The sequence below is a fragment of the Melozone crissalis genome, unplaced genomic scaffold, assembly GCF_028551555.1.
Source record: "Melozone crissalis strain CALT ecotype California unplaced genomic scaffold, PUWL_Pcris_2 ptg000009l_1, whole genome shotgun sequence".
NCBI lineage: Eukaryota > Metazoa > Chordata > Aves > Passeriformes > Passerellidae > Melozone > Melozone crissalis.
The window spans coordinates 16,562,126-16,579,941 of record NW_026535787.1 but is presented as its reverse complement, the minus strand read 5'-3'; the positions used below and the strand labels follow the sequence as shown (position 1 = coordinate 16,579,941).

The following is a 17,816-nucleotide window of genomic DNA, read 5'->3' as shown; positions in this document are numbered from 1 at the left end:
CATCCCTCTACGAGGTGGCGCTGTCATCGGACTGGACAGCCTTGATGACGGCGTGAACTCGACTGCTTCTCGTTCGGCAGACTGCCATGTCCGCGATTATGTTTGAGACCGAGTCTGCATGGCTTTTGACTGAGCTAACAATGGAGCTTGAATACGTGAATGTCTCCCTTGGAGGGAAGAGGCTTGGGCCCCAAGGGTTTGGACTGAAGGCACTGGTGGAGCCCCGGGATGTGGAACCCCGAGCACGGCACCTCCTCGTCCGAGACGTCACAGGGGACCGGACCCGCCTACAACCGCGCTCTGCTTTCTGCGCATGCGTGCTTTCAGAACTGCCCCCTGTCTCTCCCGAGCTGACGTCACTGTCTCCCTCCCGTTCCGCCTCTGAAGTCTCCTCCCTATGATCTGTCCCTGACTCTCTCTCCTCCTCCTCTGACGCAGTATCCACGCCTCCCACCGGTGCATGCAGCCCGCCCCCCGCCGGCATCTGGGCCCACTCCGCAATTTGAGCTGATCTCCGCATCCCGACTTCCGGGTTTGACCACACAACCGCGCGTCCTCTGCGTCTCCCTACGGTAGCCGACTGGGGCTGTGTAGCCGCGCCCAATTCGCTGCCCATGTCTGACGCTGCCGCGTCGGTCTGAGAACCCTCTCCCGGAGTCCCGCGAGCCTTGCCCCTTGCGCGCGTTTTTGGCACCGTGCCGGCCGTGGCAGCCGCTGCTCCCGGCGTTGCGCTCGCAAAAGCCGCACCAGAACCCATGTCTCCCATCACCTCCTCACGCGCGCTTCCCCCGCCAGCCTGCACCATCGTTGTTGCGCCGCCGTGCTCGCCGCGAGGACGCGCTTCCCCCAGCCCCTTCTCTCCTCCTCGGACCCCCCCCTTCCGACTCCGCCGCTTTTCCCATCCCTTCTCCCTCTGGCTCATGAGGAGAAAACCTCGACTCTTCTGGGAGTAGGATGGTATCTTCTAAGCCTGAGTCGGAGCCTGAAGCCCCTGTACTCTCTGGGGTTTCAGGGCGTTTTAGGGATCTCTTGGGCTTTCTGGGTGGTGGGACTGGAGGCAATGATATTGCTCCCTGCTCCCGTTCCTCGAGAGCCTTTTCCCCCTGGCTAGCTGGGGTCAGAGCCAATCTCTGTCTCAAGCCTTGCTCTCCTCCCACTGCCTCTGAGGGACCCGCAACAAGTTGTTGCCTAGCTAGCCTTTTTCACTGCACTGAGATACCTTCTAACATAATTCTTGCCGGAGACAGCAATTTCAAGGCTGTCTCATCTTTTTTCGTGGCTAAAAGATAAAGATGTCTATTAATTTCTTGCCAAAAACCCACTTCAAACAGCAGACACGTCTCCGAATACGGGTAATTGAGTCTCACCCACAACAGAAGGTCTTTAAGCTCCTTCTTTGCGATCCCTACTGTATGTGTGTCTGCCACGCCTTGTAAGGTGGACAAAATTCCCAACTGTTCTTGGAAGAGTGTGCCCCTCATGTTCTTAATTTTGACCTTCTCACCGAATCTCTGTCGTCAGAGCAGTCTGAAGGCTCCCGATCTCCGTCCAGCAGGTCACAGGAGATGGATCCAGAGGCACCTTTCTGGTTCCGGTCCGGGCTGTTTTGCTGCGAACCTTCTTTGGCAGAAGCTGAGTGATGATCTTCTCAGTGGCTGCTGCTTTTTTCAGACTCTCTCGGCTGCTTTCTGGCTTCTCTCCCAAGGAGTTATCAGTGCTCTCCTGGGAATTCGTCCAAGTCGGGAGCTGCTCTCTAGGCTCTTCAGGGCTGTAGGGATACCCCCCCTTTGGTGGGAGTCGCCCAGACAGAGACGCCAAGTCTCCATTCTCGGCCTGTTCTCTCTGCCTGGTTAGGCTTAGGATGGCCTTGAGGCAACCCGCGCTCCAAAAGATGAAAGCAGTCTTCAGATTTTTCGGTCTTCAACATTGTTTATTAGTTCTTATCTACAAAGTTGTCTCCTGGCCCAACAGAGGTCCACACAGCAAGACAGCCATGGGCACACTGACCTCCCTCTGGGTGGTCGTCTATTTTTATACTAAGAACTACGTATAAGATATTTACCTTTACCTTCCAATACCTTTTACTCTTATTGACAAGTGCAGATTTAGTGTGAACCAATCCCAAAGTGCCACCATCACCATCAAAGATGGGTGACAAGAAGGAGAATAAGAAAGACAGGACACGCCCTAATTCCTCCATCTTGTCTCCTAAAACCCCCCTGTACCAAGATTCCAAAACCTGTGTTTTCATCCTGTAATTAATCAATCCTTCACCACTTATCCCCAAGTGATCCTCTCATCCTCATACAGGCGTCACATCCCGTGCAGGGTCAAAGTCTAACCACCAAGCACTTCTGGCAACATTCAAGGGTTATCTTGGCAACTCTGGACATCAGGAGTGATGTGCTGAGTTCCCACAATTTGCAAGCCCAGGTAATTCCAAGGTGGCATTCTCTGAACTTTGTCTTCCTGCAGCTGGAATCCAGCAGAGGTTAAAACTTTAACCACTAGGTCAAGTGTGTCTTGGAGTATTATGTCATCGGGGGCACACACAAGCACATCATCCATGTAGTGTAGGATGATTGCCTCCTTTTTCTGGGCGCGCACCGGGGACAGCAATGAAGCCACATACCCCTGGCAGATGGATGGACTGCATTTCATTCCCTGAGGTAATACTCTCCAGTGGTAGCGCTTCATTGGGGCTTTTCGGTTGGTGGTGTGAACCGAGAAGGCAAACCGTGGTGCATCCTCCGGGTGTAGTGGTATATGGAAGAAACAGTTCTTGATGTCTAGGACAGCCAATTGCCAATTTTGGGGGAGCATTGTTGGGGAGGGCATCCCTGGTTGGAGAGACCCCATGGCCACAATTCTTTTGTTTATTTCTCTTAAATCATGAAGGAGCCGCCACTTATCCTTCCCTGGCTTTTTTAGTACAAAGACCAGGGAATTCCAGCAGCTAGATGTCTCTTCAATGCGTCCTTTAGCCAATTGTTCTGCTACAAGCTCCTTGAGCGCCGCAATCTTTTCATTACTGAGGGGTCACTGTTTAACCCAGACTGGGTCATCTTTCAGCCATGTTAACTTGCGGGCGGGACGCTCTACAGTGGCCACTATTAAAAATCCTGGGGTGTTTTAGGGATGACCAATTTGACCCCCTTACTGGGACATGGTGTCTCTATCCCGCAAGGGAGCTTTGTAATTAGTAACAAATGGACAGACACTGGCCAATTTTCCATCTGGTCCCTCAATTTGCACAATGCTCTTTGATATCTTTGCCAATGTGACTCCTCCTACACCTTGGATTTGACCAGTCACGGGTTGCAAATCCCAATGTGACAACCACAACCTTTCAGGTATGATTGTCACATCTGCCCCTGTGTCAAGCAACCCTTCCACGTGGAGGTGTTCTGTTCCAGGCATTAGGTTGCATCCCATAATGGGTTTGTCCTCGCCAACCACTTCTGCCCAGTATACACCTGGTGCCTTGTCATCTACGGAAATTTCTGCTGGAACAGGAATGGCCTGGGCAATGATTTGCCCCTTGGCCAAATAGAAGGGTGGCTGTGGACAGCGCGCCAGGAGAATGAGGTTAGGTATGTCCCCTTTGATGGTCATGGGAGCCACCTCAGTCTCCATGGGTGTGTGTGCAGTGTCCCCAATAACAAAGTACTCACTGTCCAATCTTGTGCGATCTTTTGTCAAGTTCTGCAAGTCCTCTGGCAGATCCACTCCAATGACTGTCCACTGGGTAGACCTGAAAGCAAAAGCTTTGGCGGTCACAAGCTTGAAACGCTTGTGAGACCACCAGATTTTATCCTGTAAATGGTTATTTTGTGTTCCCGCACCCTGCTTCCCTTCCTCCCCCTTTTCTGTTTTGAGGGAGGTTTCCCCTTCAGGGAAGCCTGCTGCATTTATGTCGTGGCGCCGGGCGGGTGACCCTTGGTGAAGGGTGTCTTTAGTTGCTGGTTTTGGGGGCAGTCCTGTGCAAAGTGTCCTGGTTTTTTGCATATGAAGCAAATGACATGTTGAAGTTGTTCTGGTGACATCTGTGGCCTCCTTACTCCTGGAGATACAGCTGCCACTGTCTCTGGGTCTGTCGGCCTTGACCACACCTCCCGTGCAGCAAAAAGTTCCGGCTTCCTAGCACAGGCTTCCATCATCTCTGCCAGTGTAGGCGGGGGGTTGAGAGGCAGTCCCAGGAGCACCCTGCTGCAGACTTCATTGGTGTTCCTCTGGGCCATCTCTTTCACTATCTCCATCTGTGTCTTGGGGTCCCGTAATTGTCTCTCAACCTGTGCACGGAGCCGGTCAACAAACTGCAAGAAACTTTCTGAAGGAGACTGTTTAATGTCAAAGAAACTACCACTAGCTTCAGCAGTTGGTAACTGGTTAAAAGCCTTATTTGCAGCGTTTGAAACCTTATCTAGAATGAATTTTGATAACACCCGAGCTTGGTCCTCAGGCTTAGCCCACTGCCCTTCGCCGCACAGATGTTCGTAAGTAATGTTATTATTTTCTAAATCTTTGGCACCTTGAGGGGTTTGTTTAAGTTCATCCACAAGATCACTGAGAGATCTCTTCCAGGAGCTTTCCCATAGATCAAACTCTGACTGGGTAAGCAGGCACTGGAAAAGATCTACGATGTCAGTAGGGACAAATTCAAGGGATGTTAATGTAGCTTTCATCATGCTTCTAAAAATTTCACTATTTCTCCCAAATTCCAACTGACTTTTACATAACTCATGCTTTGAATGATATGAGAAGGGCTGGTAAGTTCTAGGACCAGTTCTACCCCCAGTGTACTGAACAGGAGCCACCATGGGGATGATTTCTTCCTCCCTGATTTGGACCCTAGGCTTTCTCCCTTCAGCCCCACCCCCGTGGGACCCGGCAGGGGGACCACCCCCTCCCCCAGCCCCACTGCCTTGGGAACTGGGAAGGGGACCACCCCCTCCCTCTGCGCCTTCCACCCAGTGGCTTGGTACCTGGGAGGAGGGATGTGCCCGCCTCCTGCCCCTCCCCCATAACCGGGCATGGGCCCACCCCCCCAGGCCTTGGCCCCATCCCCCCAACCCTCGGCCCCACCCTCGTGGGTCCTGGGCAAGGGGGCGTGGAGAGCAGGCAGGGGGGCGAGGCAACCGTGGGAACCAGGGGCGGGGTCACAGGATGATGCAATGGGGAGCAGGGACACGAAGGGAGGGGGAGGAGCGTCCAAGGGAAGGAAGGAGTTGTGGGACCGGAAGGGGTTGGGGGAGGGGACAGATGTGCCAAAAGGATTGTGGGGAGAAGAAGGGTAAGTGGAAGGTTGAAACACGTGGCTGCCGCCATTTTGGGCATGGAGGGGGGTTAGAACATGGAAAAGGAGTAACAGGGATTAGGTTAGAGGGGTGCAGGGAAGATGCTCTGTCAGCCAGTGCACAGCTGCCGGGCCAGGGTACTGGGAGAGAGGCGGAGGCTCAGGAGAGCATTGGCAGTTCCAGGTACCCTGGGATTGCCGAGAAATCTTGCTCGTCTCTCTCGGTTCAGGGGCAGAGGGTTTGGGAGGAGAGGTTGGGGAAGCTACAGGAGGGGAGAATTCATCTGGCTGTCCTTTCAAATCCCTTTTCATGACTTCTTTCTGAATTACCAGGAACACAGGGAAAAATTGAGAAACTGTCCTATCTTCCTGCTCAGCTTTAGCTGTTAGTAAGGGCCCTATTTTATTCCAGGCAGAGACAGAGTTAACATTCTGCTGGGTAAACTGAGGGAAGTGAATGGATATCCAGTGAACAAACCATTTTAAGACTGCTTTGGAGACCGTAACGTTTCCACTACTTAGGGTTTCTAAAATTAGGTTATAAATGTTTCTCTGTGCCGCAGAAAACTTAGCACCCATGTCTGCTCTCTGCAGCACTCAAATCTACCTTCCATTACAGCCAGTACAAACAAAACTGAAAGCACTGAGTCCACAGCTAATCCGGGAAAAACCGGGCAGCCTCCTCCCGCCCCGTTCCGGGGAGAGACGAAACTGCTTGCGTAAGAGACCGTGCGGGTTTTAAAATGGCGAAGAACAGCTGCTGCACCCCCACCAACACGTGGCCGCCACGTGGGGGCTGGAGCGGGTCCGCGCCGCTCGGCGGGGTCTGCCGCTACCGGATAAAAATGCCAGCCACAGACACTCTGCTGCCACCCGCAATGGTACCACAGCTCCTGGGAGCCCCGCGGCATGGAAGCGCGCCGCCGGAAACATACTATCCCTCAAACAGCGCACAGGGACCGGCAGAGGGCCGGAGCCGCCCCACCCAGGCTGCCGCACGGAGAAACACAATCCCTTCAGGGCCGGATTTTTCCCTGCACCCCCCACCCTGTGAGGGCCCCCCCGGGGTCCCACTAAGCCGCGCAGGTAATATTCATCCTGCATGGTGACGTGACTGGCTGGAACAGCTGAAACGAAGTCCCTGTCCTGGAATCGGCCCGCTGTTGGGTGCAGCGGGGTCCCAACTCTGCCCCCATGCCTTCTTTGCCTGCAAAAACGCGACGAAGAAGACAGGGGAAGGTGGAAGTCCAATAGCTACTGTAATCCATGCATGAAATTACCAGCTACTTTGTGGCCATTGTGGGAGACGAACACGTGGGCACCACCTGCAGTATCCGTGGTCTCTGGGCTTATATGATTCCAAACCCGGCTCACTCAGGACCGAAGCCCACACAGAACCGCATGAACGAGATAAAAGATGAGAAGCGCTCCCTGCCACGTGGGTCAAAGTGTCCAGTTTATTCATGTGGGACAGATCACCTCTGGTGTGGTGACCACCCAGGCAGCAAAGAGGCGGAGCCTCACCTGTGCTGGGGTTTTATGCCCCAGGTGGTGGGGGCGGGGAAAGAGGACCATGGTCAATGGGATAACACTGGGGAGGGGTGAAGGGAGGGACCACCCGTGGGACAGACCACCAGGGATACAGAGACCAGGGGTGTGAGGGAGGAACCATGTGAGGGGGAATATACCATCCACGTGACCCAATAACATTTTTTCCACCCAGTGCAACCAACTAAATATCTAGTGCACTACAACACCTCGCCTGACTCTTTGTGAGATGAAAAGATTCCATCAGTGCCTGTGCATTCTAATGAAAAAATGCATGGCTTAATCTTGCCTGCTCAAAAATGTCCGGAATGGTTTGTGGAATGGGCATTGTCAACCTGTCTGCCTGAGCGTTCCCTTCTGCTAGAAATCCTGGAAGCGATGTGTGTGCTCTGATGTGAGTGATGAAGTATTTATGTTCTCTGCTTTCTAGCAATGTTTTCATGCATGCCAGGTATGAATATAAAACTTCATTGCTGGTCTCTTTCAAAAGTGAACCTTCCAATTGTTTGACCACACCCATGACATATGCAGAATCTGTGACCAGATTGAGAGGTTGTTTGAACAACTGAAATGCTCAGACAACAGCTGCCAATTCCACAACTTGTGGAGAGCCTTGAACCGTCTTCACGTTTGAGCCCCATTCCCCTGTTGTTGAGTTCATCCAAGTGATCACTGACTTGTGTGTTTTTCCTGAACCATCAGTGAACACTGTGATCCTGTCCAGTGGTTCTTCACTTATTCTTGGCTTTTTCCTGTAGCATAGATGTGACTGCAACACTCTGTGCTGCGGGAAATGGATCATGCAGATTCCTGGAAAGTCTAACAATGCAATTAACAAGTCTTTTGATTTCTGCATCGCCCAATCGAAATAATCTTTTTTCAGTGGTAAATGGATGGTTGAGAATTCCCTTCCTGCCATTGTTAGCAACCTTGTCCTTGCTTTTATGATGATCTGTGCTGCCACCTCCAGATCTGTGAGAATCGTCTTTGAAGGCCTGTATGGTAGAAAAATCCACTCTATGATTAATAGAGCGTCTCTTTGAGAGGAATCCCATTGAAAGATCAAACCATGGAATTGCACTTTTTCTCCCAGCACTGCCAACTCAAAGGGCAATGATTCTACGAATCGGTGTGCCTGTCTTTTCTGAATGGCATCTGTAACTTTCTCCAGTTGTTTCCTTGCTTCTGGCGTGAGTGTCCTGGGAGATTTGGTGTCTGTGTCCCCTCTCAGAAGATCGAGTAATGCTGGAATGTCACTGTTTGTGATTCCCAAAATTGGTCTCATCCAGTTGATTTCTCCTAGGAGTTGTTGTATGTTGTAATCTTGTTGTTGCATTTCTAAAGTCCCATACTGTCGCAATCATATTTCTAAAGTCTCGTACCTTCTCGGTGATATTTCTTGGGGGCAGTTCTTCACAGCCTTGTCAGCTCAGCTCGACTGGCCAAGCCCAGCCCCTTTTATCCTAGTTATCTTCACTAGCTACAGCTGCAGCCCAATTAAGGACATCGCAGCTGCAGCCTATCAAAAACAACCAGGGCTTATCAGGGCAAGGCCTATATACAGATATTCAATACACAATACAGATATTTTACTAAGACTCCTACTATAGTTGTAGATTGTGTAAATTGCTGACTTTCGTGCTGACCTCCATCTTCTGAGGCCTGATTGTTTTTTCTGAGATTTTCCACTCTAGATATTTCCATGGTGCGACCTCCTGTGTCTTTGGAACACTGATTTCCAAACCTGCCTTCTGCACTTCTTCAATCACACAGTCACGAGTTTCTTGCAGCTCCTGTTGTGTTGATGCCACAATGAGCAAATCATCCATGCAATGAATGATTTTCACCTTCGGGAATTTCTTCCACGCTGGTGACAACACTCGTGCCACGTACCATTGGCAAATAGTAGGAGAGTTTTTCAATCCCTGTGGCAAATCAACCCAATGGTACCGCTGCAGAGGTGTTTCCTTGTTGATACTTGGAACTGAGAAGGCAAATCTTGGAGCATCATCTGGATGAAGCGGAATATTGAAGAAACAGGGCAATGATCACAAGCAGCCAATCTCTGGGAATCATCAAGACAGATGGAAGCCCCAGATGAAGTGGTCCCATGTCTTCGAGGACTTCGTTGATCTTCCTGAGGTCGTGCAACAGTCTCCATGTGCCTGATAGTTTCTTCTTGATGACGAACACTGGAGAGTTCCAAGGACTGTCTGTTGGCTTGATGTGTCCCTTCTGCAATTGTTCTTGGACAAGATTTTTCAGTGCACTCAACTTTTTTCGCTCCAGGGGCCACTGATCCACCCAAACTGGATCATCTGTTTTCCAGGTCAACTTCAGTGTGGCAAGTGCCACAGTGACCCCCACTAAAAATCCACCTCAAGCTTCATTCCCCATTGTGCCAAAAGATCTCATCCTCATACTGTGATGGTCTTCTGCACAACAAAAGGACGAATGATCGCCATCTTGTTTCCTGATCTTGTGACAACGATAGAATTCTCCCTCTGCTGACACTGAGAAACTTCCTCTATGCCTGAGAGAGATCCCAAGGGCGCAATCAAGCTCCAATCACGAAGCCAAAAAATGTAAGATATTACTGTGACACTTGCCCCTGTGTCAAGCATTCCTCTGACCGCTATTGTTCTGTCTCCACAAATCAACTGACAAGTGAGAGTGGGTCGATCTTGGCCTATATGTTTCACCCATGCAACATGTTCCTTCAAAGGAAACTCTTCTTCGTCAAACACCGGCATGACCTGTTCTATGGCGTGTGGTGGCAAGGCGAAAGCTCTTGCTACCAGAGTATTTTCTGCCACAGTCAATGGTGGTCAAAGAGGTCTGGCTAAAACTGTCAACTCTTCATTCTTGTCTACTGAGATGACTGAAGGATAAACAACAACTCCAAGGATACTATTTCTGTCTTGACCTATTATTAAGAACACTTGTCTCTTGGGTGAAGCCCCGTTGACACCTGTTGGTATCACTGCGTGACTTCCATTCAAGAAGCACATTAACTTGGAAGCTGCCAATGTGCACTGCGCTCCTGGTGGGAGGAGTTCTGGATCACTGGGAAGTCTGCTGAGGACTTTGCGGAGGGCGTCTGCTTGACGTTGTCCAATGACTGTCCTGCCTGCTCTTGTGTCATTGCCATCACTTATGTCGACGCACGCTGACGATGCTGCGCGCTCTTTCTGACATTTCCCGGACACGGCAAAGGATTTCCTTCCACATCCGTCTGAGAATAACATTCCTTCGCACGATTTCTTCCTCTCCCGCATCATGGACAGAGTGGCCTTTCCGTCTTTGGCATATGCGTTTGCGCATGCACTTGTGCGTGCGCTTGTGGGCAGTTCTTCTTCATGTGTCCAAATACCCCACACTTGTAGCATTGTCCTCCTAATGAGTTGTTCTTCTTTTGAATGCTTGGAAGAACTTTGTCCATCTTCTCATTCTGCTGTTGAAGCATTTTTTCCAGCACTTTGTCTTCCGACTGTCCTTTCACTTTGTCTTCCCATTCTCCTTGCAATTCTTCCCTTCACGATGGATGTAACATGCTGAGGTGTTCCCACTTTGCTGCATGCCTGCACCAACTCTGCCAAGGATGGCCATCCAAGGGTTGTGCTGATGACCCGCTGACAATCCAGGTTGGCATTGCCAAAGGCTAGACTTTCCAGGAGAGGTCTCTTCACCACCTCATCAGTCACCTGTCGAACCACAGCTTGTGTGAGCCAGTCTATGAATGATGAATATGGTTCTGTGGGACCTTGTCTGATGCTTGAGAATGGAACATCTGGAACTCCTGCTGGAGCAATCTGCAGAATCGCTCTTCGTGCTGCTTCTTTGATGTCATTCAACACTCGCCTTGGCAATCTCACTGCTTGCTCTGCTGGATTGTCATCTGGAGGATCCCCTGATAACTGTGGCACTGTGAGGTTTGCGTTTGGCTGCCTTGGTATCTATTCCTCAGCTCTGTGAGATACCTTCTCCACCTTCTGTCCCATATGAGATTTTGCGTGTCGGTGAGAATCATTGACACCAGGCATCGGATGTCATAAGGTGTAAAATCGTATATACTGAAAGTCCCCTTCAAGAGCTGCTTAAAATATGGTGAATTCAGCCCATTTTCTCTGATGGCCTTTGCTAATTCATTGATCACATCGTGATCCATTCTGTCCCACCTTGGATTCTGACCCTGTGCATCGTATGCCACTGGCATTGTGAGATCTCCTGAACCTTGCAATAGGTCTTTTTCTTTTGATAACTCTTTTCTGATGTGTTTCCAATCCATTGTCTTCACTGGCTTCTCTTCCTCTTCTTCTGGAAACTCCATTGGTATTTGCATGCACAGTGGAGTTGTAGAAGTCATTGGTGTCTCCAAAGTCCACATCCTTTGCCATGATGAAGTCTTTGGTCTTGCGCCCAAATCCGGAATCTGAAATTCTTGTGATCGCGCTTTCTTGGCTGTATCAAAAGATCACAGAAAATGTTTTGCTGCTTCCGCTGCTGAACACATCCATGCTGGAATTATTCCTGACGCAGTGACGTGCACTATGTCTTCTTGTGGTTATGCTTCATCTGAAGTGTCTTGAGCTTCATAAAATTCTGAAGCTGAAGAATACTCCATTTGTTGTGTTGTTGTTGCCTTCTTCGATGTAGCTTTCTTTTTTTGTATGTTGTTGGGAAAAATCGCTGCCGCTGCCAGCTGCCTATCGCTGCACAACCACGCCTGCCACGAGAGAGCTTTTCCCCCTCCCCCTCTGGTCCCACTTCAACCCCCCTTCCCAACTACTGTTTTCCCTCTCCTGTGTCCCTTTGGTTCCTGCGAATCGGGAGGATGCACCCCGATAATGGCACAGTCCGACTCCTCGATTTCGCTTGGGGAAGTTTCTACCCTGAGCTCTCCCAGGAGTGAGATGGTGTCTGAGTTGGAGCCTGAAAACCCTGAAATATCTGGGGTTTCTTGGTGTTTTGGAGGTCCCGTGGACTTTTGGGGTGGTGGAACTGGAGGTGATGAAATTTCCTCCTGCTTCCCTTCTACAGGAGCTGTCTCCCCCGGGACAACTGGGACTAGAGCCAACCTCCTTCTCTGGCTTTGCTCCCCTCCCTCTGCCCCTGTGGGAGTTTTAACAAGCTGCTGTTTGGCAACCCTCCTAGCTTTTGCTGAGGTTGCCTCCAACATCACCCTTGCTGGTGATAATAGTTTCATGGCCATTTCATCCTTTCTAGTAGCTGAGTGATAAAGATGCCTATTAATTTCCTGCAAAAATCCCACCTCAAACAACACACGTGTCTCTGAGTACAGATAATTACAGCATACCCATAACAAAAGATCCTTAAGTTCTTTCTTTGAAATAACAATGGGATGTGCCTCTGCCACGCCCTGTAAGGCGGACAAAATCTTTAACTGTTCTTGGGAATATGTGCCCCCCATGTTCTTGATTTTGACCTTCTTACCAAATTTGAATCATCAGGGCAGTCCGAAGATTTCTAGTCACCAGCCAGCAGTTCTCAGGAGAGAGGATCCAGGGCGCCTTCTGGCTCTGCCCCAGACTGTTCTGCTATGAGTCTATTCGGCAGAAGTGGAGTGCGATGACCTCAAGAGTGGCTACTGCTTCTTTGGCCTATTATTCAGGGCTGTTCTGGCTGCTTCCCAAGGAGGCTTATCAGTGCCCTCCTGGGAGCGAGTCCAGCCTGGGAGCTGCCCGCTTCGGGCCCACCCAGGGATGCCAATATCTTGGGTCAGCTGTCTGTTCTCTGCCCCGAGATGCGTGGGATGGTTCTGCAGCAGCCCACGCTCTGAAGAATGAGTCTGGACTCTTCGCTTTTTTGGTCTTCAGGTTGTTTATTATTTCTTATCTACAAAATTTTCTTTTTGCCCAGCCGAGGTCTGCACAGCAAGGCAGCCACAAGCACTCTGACCGCCCCCGAGGCGGTGTCGTCCTTTTATACTACAAACTAGGTATATCATATTTACTTTTAATTTCCAATACCTATCACCTATGTTAGACAGTGCACTTCTATTCTAAACCAATCCCCAAGTGCCAACATCACAGCAGAAAATGGAGAACAGGAAGAAGAAAGAAGAAGAACTAGACACGCCCTGATTCCTCCATCTTGTCTCCATAACCCCTATACCAAAAATTCTAAAATCTATATTTCCACCCTGTTACTGCACCATTCAAACCTGTGTGTCTTTCACATCCCCATGCCAAGCTGGCAATTTGTTGGAAGGATCAAAATCAAGCCACCAGGTGTTCTGGGCAGAATGCCAGGGTCGTCAAGCCCCCCAACGGGGTTCTCGGTAACTCTGGACATCCGGAGGGATGTGCTGAGTTCCCACATATTGCCACAGAAACTAAAGGTTCCAAGGGATCTCCATGCCCTGCTGTGACTCTACCATCAACCCAGCTCTAAAACTGGGTCCCAACAGCTGGCAAAGCAGAGGACAGATAAGCAATCTTTGTGCTTTGCAGAAGCCCAACTGCTCCAAACTGAGAGCAGAGGCAGATGTGGGATTCCAGCCACCCCCCTGCAAAGGGAAATAAGTGAGGAAAGGACAAAAAAAGACATGGCACTTCCAGTGGAGGTTGGGCAGCCTTCCCGAGTAAACAATGGCACAGGGACAGAGCAAAGACCAGGACGCAGAGTGACAGGTGATTTCAAGTGTGTGACAAAGCCCAGTACATGGGATCAAAGTAAAGGTCTGGGAAATGGGCTGGCGTCAGGAGTTAACTGTTTGGTGTATTTTCCAAAGTGAGGGACAAAATTATTTTCTTGTCTGTATTTACACCAAGTCCTATGCTATGTTTATATATGGGTTGCTCCTGGCTGACGCTTTTAAAAGAGCTACAGGAGATAATACTGTTAAAGCAATGCAAGGATGCTTTGGAATTTTCCTAAAACCACAGGAAATTTAATCTCCTAATATTTCTCACTTTACTGTCAAACATGTGCAGGATTGGGCAGAAGGTGAAAAGATTAAATAGACTTCTCACACCTCTTACTATAGATGGGGGGGGCTAAATGAGTGTTCCAAAATCACTGCTTTTTACCCGACAGCTCCAAGCATCATTCCTTCACTATAGAGACCAGATGATTTCAAGAACCCAGCACATTACCCTGGGCAACCTGCTTTTGGTCGACCCCCCGCTGCAGGAGGGGAAGTACCACTGCTGTTCAAAACCTCTCTGACAATTCCATTGTTCTAACTTTTTCTGCCTCTTTGTGGCAGAGTCTGTTGTGTTTACTTTTACAGAAGAACTCCGAGGGACACGAAGACCTGAAAAACCATGATAACACTAGTGATGGACAACAGAAATCATGTTTTCCCTTCCCTTTATGGTAACACCAGGGGATGATATTACACATGACATGTAAATTAATTGAACTTGAATAAATTGGCTGTCACAATTAGAGATTTGATCACATTACAGCAACCACTGCAGTCGTTCTTATTGGCTTTTGTGAACACACCAGTGGCTGCTATCAAACATATTACCAAATTGGGAGAAGGTAAATGTAAATGATCACAAATTGGTAATTGATGCACTCAGTGCTACACAAAACAAGGTTTCTTTGGCTCTCAGCTGTATCCAGGCGCAATTGTGGATGCAGTCAGTTTCTGCTTCAACTATAAGAGAAGGTGAAGAAGGCACTTTTCCCTCTGAAATTTGGAAATTAATTTGGGACAGTGCCATTGACTTTGAAAGAGAATTCCAATCCTGGTAGAACCTAGTGAATTTTGACCTATGACCCCATTTGAAGCACCGACACAACTTTTGTGTTAACCATATGCAATGCCTCAGTGCACTTGATTTTCCCTGGTAGAGCATTAGAACTGAATTACGACGGAGCTATTCTCTATCTTTCTGAACATAGAGAATGGGCCCATCAAATTGGTAAGAAATGGCAAACTGTTAAGTATTGCCCGAGAACAACAAGGGCTCATCTGTGAAAGCAATGCAATCATAGCTCAAGACATTTGTTTAGACACAGAGCAAAATATCTGTAATTTTGAAATTCGTCCTAACGAGACTTCTGAAACAGTTCTTATATACATAGGCAATAGATGTGCATGCTTTAGAACCCTTTGTGATTTTGTATTTGTAGAAAATGTTGTAGTAGATACTAAAAATCATTCAAATTTTTGTGCTTGTAACTTTCCCAAGATTACAGGATGTGATTTCTCTTATGAAGCTCCAGTTACCTCTCACTACCTATTGCAATCTAACTACACACTGATTCACAAACTGATGCCTACTCCTATTGAGATGAATCTCACTTTGGTAAGACAACTGCTGCTCTATGGAGACTTAGTTGAAATCCTTGAGAAGATTAAGAAAATTGGACAGAAAACTCTGGTAACTGTTCATCACAATGTGAGACAGATACACCGTGTCATGGAAAGAGTGGAGGAAGATGCTGAGCACAAGTGGTGGGATACTCTTTTTTGGGTGGTCTCCTACTGCCATTAATGCCTTGAACAGTGTGTGTCATCCCATTGTTATCCTTTTGATTTTAATTCTGTTTGGTTTTATTTTATCAGCAGTCCTAGTTGTTATGAATTAGAAGACGGTGAAAAGACAGCTGACAAGATTGACGTCTATAGTTAATGCACACAACTTGGCTGATGTCCCCTACACTGTGAACATCCCCAAGACATTTGACACAAAGCAATTATGAATTAGGCATATGTGTTTTAGAGTAAATCCTGATTCCTGTTTATGATTTTGTGAGAATTACTTTCAATTTTTAGTGAATTGTTTTAGAAAATAATTTTTAAATTATTACTTGTATTATGATTTGTTTATTGCTTTTTGCTTTTGATTATTTGTGATTTGTTTCAACCATTTAAAAATTGTTATAAAAATTATATTGTTTTAATTAATCAATCATTTTGAAAATTGTTACAAAAATAATATTATTTTAATTATTCAACCATTTGTGAAAATTGTTATGATAATCAATATTAATTGTGTTTATTGTCTCCCTTTTCCCCTTCTTTTTCCTATCCTTTCTTTTCCTCCTTTCTCTCTCTCTCTCTCTCTCTCTGTCAAACTGTCTCTATTTTTTCCGGGTTATGCTACCAACGTACGGCGAATCCTATCAGCGAGATTTCAGAGCCCTGCTGATGAAGATCCCTTCAAGACAATCGTGAGTCACAGAATCATGTATGAGTCTGTACGAAATATCCTCATCTGCCTCATGACCCTCATTGGGGCGACCACCAAAGAGAAGACCACCCCCCCCGTCTGAAAATCCCTGGCTTTGTAGGAGAAAGTTACACAGGCCAAAGGCCCCGAGACCTGAGAGCACAGTGCTAAGTTATTGTTTTCACAGGTCTTGTTTGCTGTATGATACACTGAGCCCAATGAGAAGGGGGCACCGTGCCCTGTTTGCAACAATTGCCTTGGAAGCTGTCCCACCTCTCGGCCTGGCTGACTTCTCCTGATTTCAGGTGGTCTCCCACAGAAGACCCTCACCTGTTTTACAACCACCGTGACAGACAGACTGGGATGTAAGAAGCCTCTCCATCAAAGACCGAGACATGAAACCTCTGTGTGAAAAGGCCCCTCTGCTCCTTCCAAGGACTGGGACTGAAACCCCCAACCTGGCGGAGGTGTGTGGGGGAAGGCAAGCTGACCAAAGTGAGATGTTTGCCTGCAGGATGTAACCACTGGACCATGAAAACAATGGCTCTCATTTACTGCTGAGAACATGGACTACCTGGTACATCTATTCCTTATTGTACCTGTTTCTCCCCCCTCTCACAATTTTCAATAGAGTTATCATAATAAAAACCTCTGAGTTAGCTAGAGATTTTGAGATCTCCCCAATGTAGCAGGCGGATCCTCGACGGGACTGGACCAAAGGACTTCGTCTCTACGTTTGGTAGCTACACGCCCCTCTTTCTCTCTCTCTTTTCTCTCTTTCTCTGTCTTTTTCTCTCCCTTAATCCCTCTATCGCATTTTGCTGTGGTCATTCAATAAAGGTGCATTTGTTTTGAATATTACTGCAAATCCCCTGTGCCGTGTCGGTTCTTTTGCACCCTGAGATCAATCCACGAACCATCATGAACCCTGTTCGTAAGGACGGATCGTGACACACACACAAGCTGGATTATCCTGAGCCAGCCCAGGCCCCATGCAGCCAGACCCACTCTGCTACCCCCATCTCTGGGGCAGGCTCTCCTGCCTGCATCCCCAAGGAACTGCTGCCTTCAAAATCTAGGAACAAAACAACACACATGCAAAACCATTTCCATAAAGGAGGTAATATAAAAGCTGGTCTTTCATTGGAGGCCTCCAGGGGCAAATATGGAAAAATGCCTCCCCTAGAGACATGGTTTAGTGGTGGTCTTGGCAGAGCCAGGGCCATGGGACACTTGGCTTTATTCTGGTCCCCACCATGAGTGGCTCGTCAGCAAACTGCTCTGCCCAAAGAGCTGCCAAGACCTCAGGACAGCACAAGCAGATAGGTTTTGCCCCAACCATGTGTGGAATCACAGGGATAAGCAGTCCTATATGCACCTCCTCATTCGCTCCCTCCTTGTGATGCCCTCACTGCCAGGCCCTAATGGAATGAAAAGTGGGAATTTCACTTCTGAGGATCAGTGATTTGGATCTTCCACATTTTTACATACAAAGTCACCAAGGAGTATCTTAAAATATAACCAGCAGCAACTCAAGAGTGACTGATCTGGGATTCAATCCTCCCATCACCCCACTGCACCGCTCTCCAGCAGCAACACAAGGCACAGGGCAGAGGTACAAGCTCCCACAGCTCAGCCATGCACTAGGGCATCTCCACAACTGGGCCCTGCCAGCAATCTTCTCCAAAACAACCACCAGCATCTGACAATTTTTAAGCCACACCACCAATTCTTGAGGAAAGGCACCAAAAATTTACCTGACTGCACAAGCTAAGCAAATTTATGACCCCTGTGCAGCTGCTCCCACAGTGCAGACAGGA

At 48.5% G+C, this 17,816-nt stretch overlaps 1 protein-coding gene across 1 annotated transcript in view; it reads right to left on the bottom strand.

The window, feature by feature from the left end:
* Nucleotides 1-17,816, bottom strand: part of NUMA1 (nuclear mitotic apparatus protein 1) — a 111,441-nt gene that overhangs the window by 68,501 nt on the left and 25,124 nt on the right. The gene's annotated exons all lie outside the window — the stretch shown is intronic.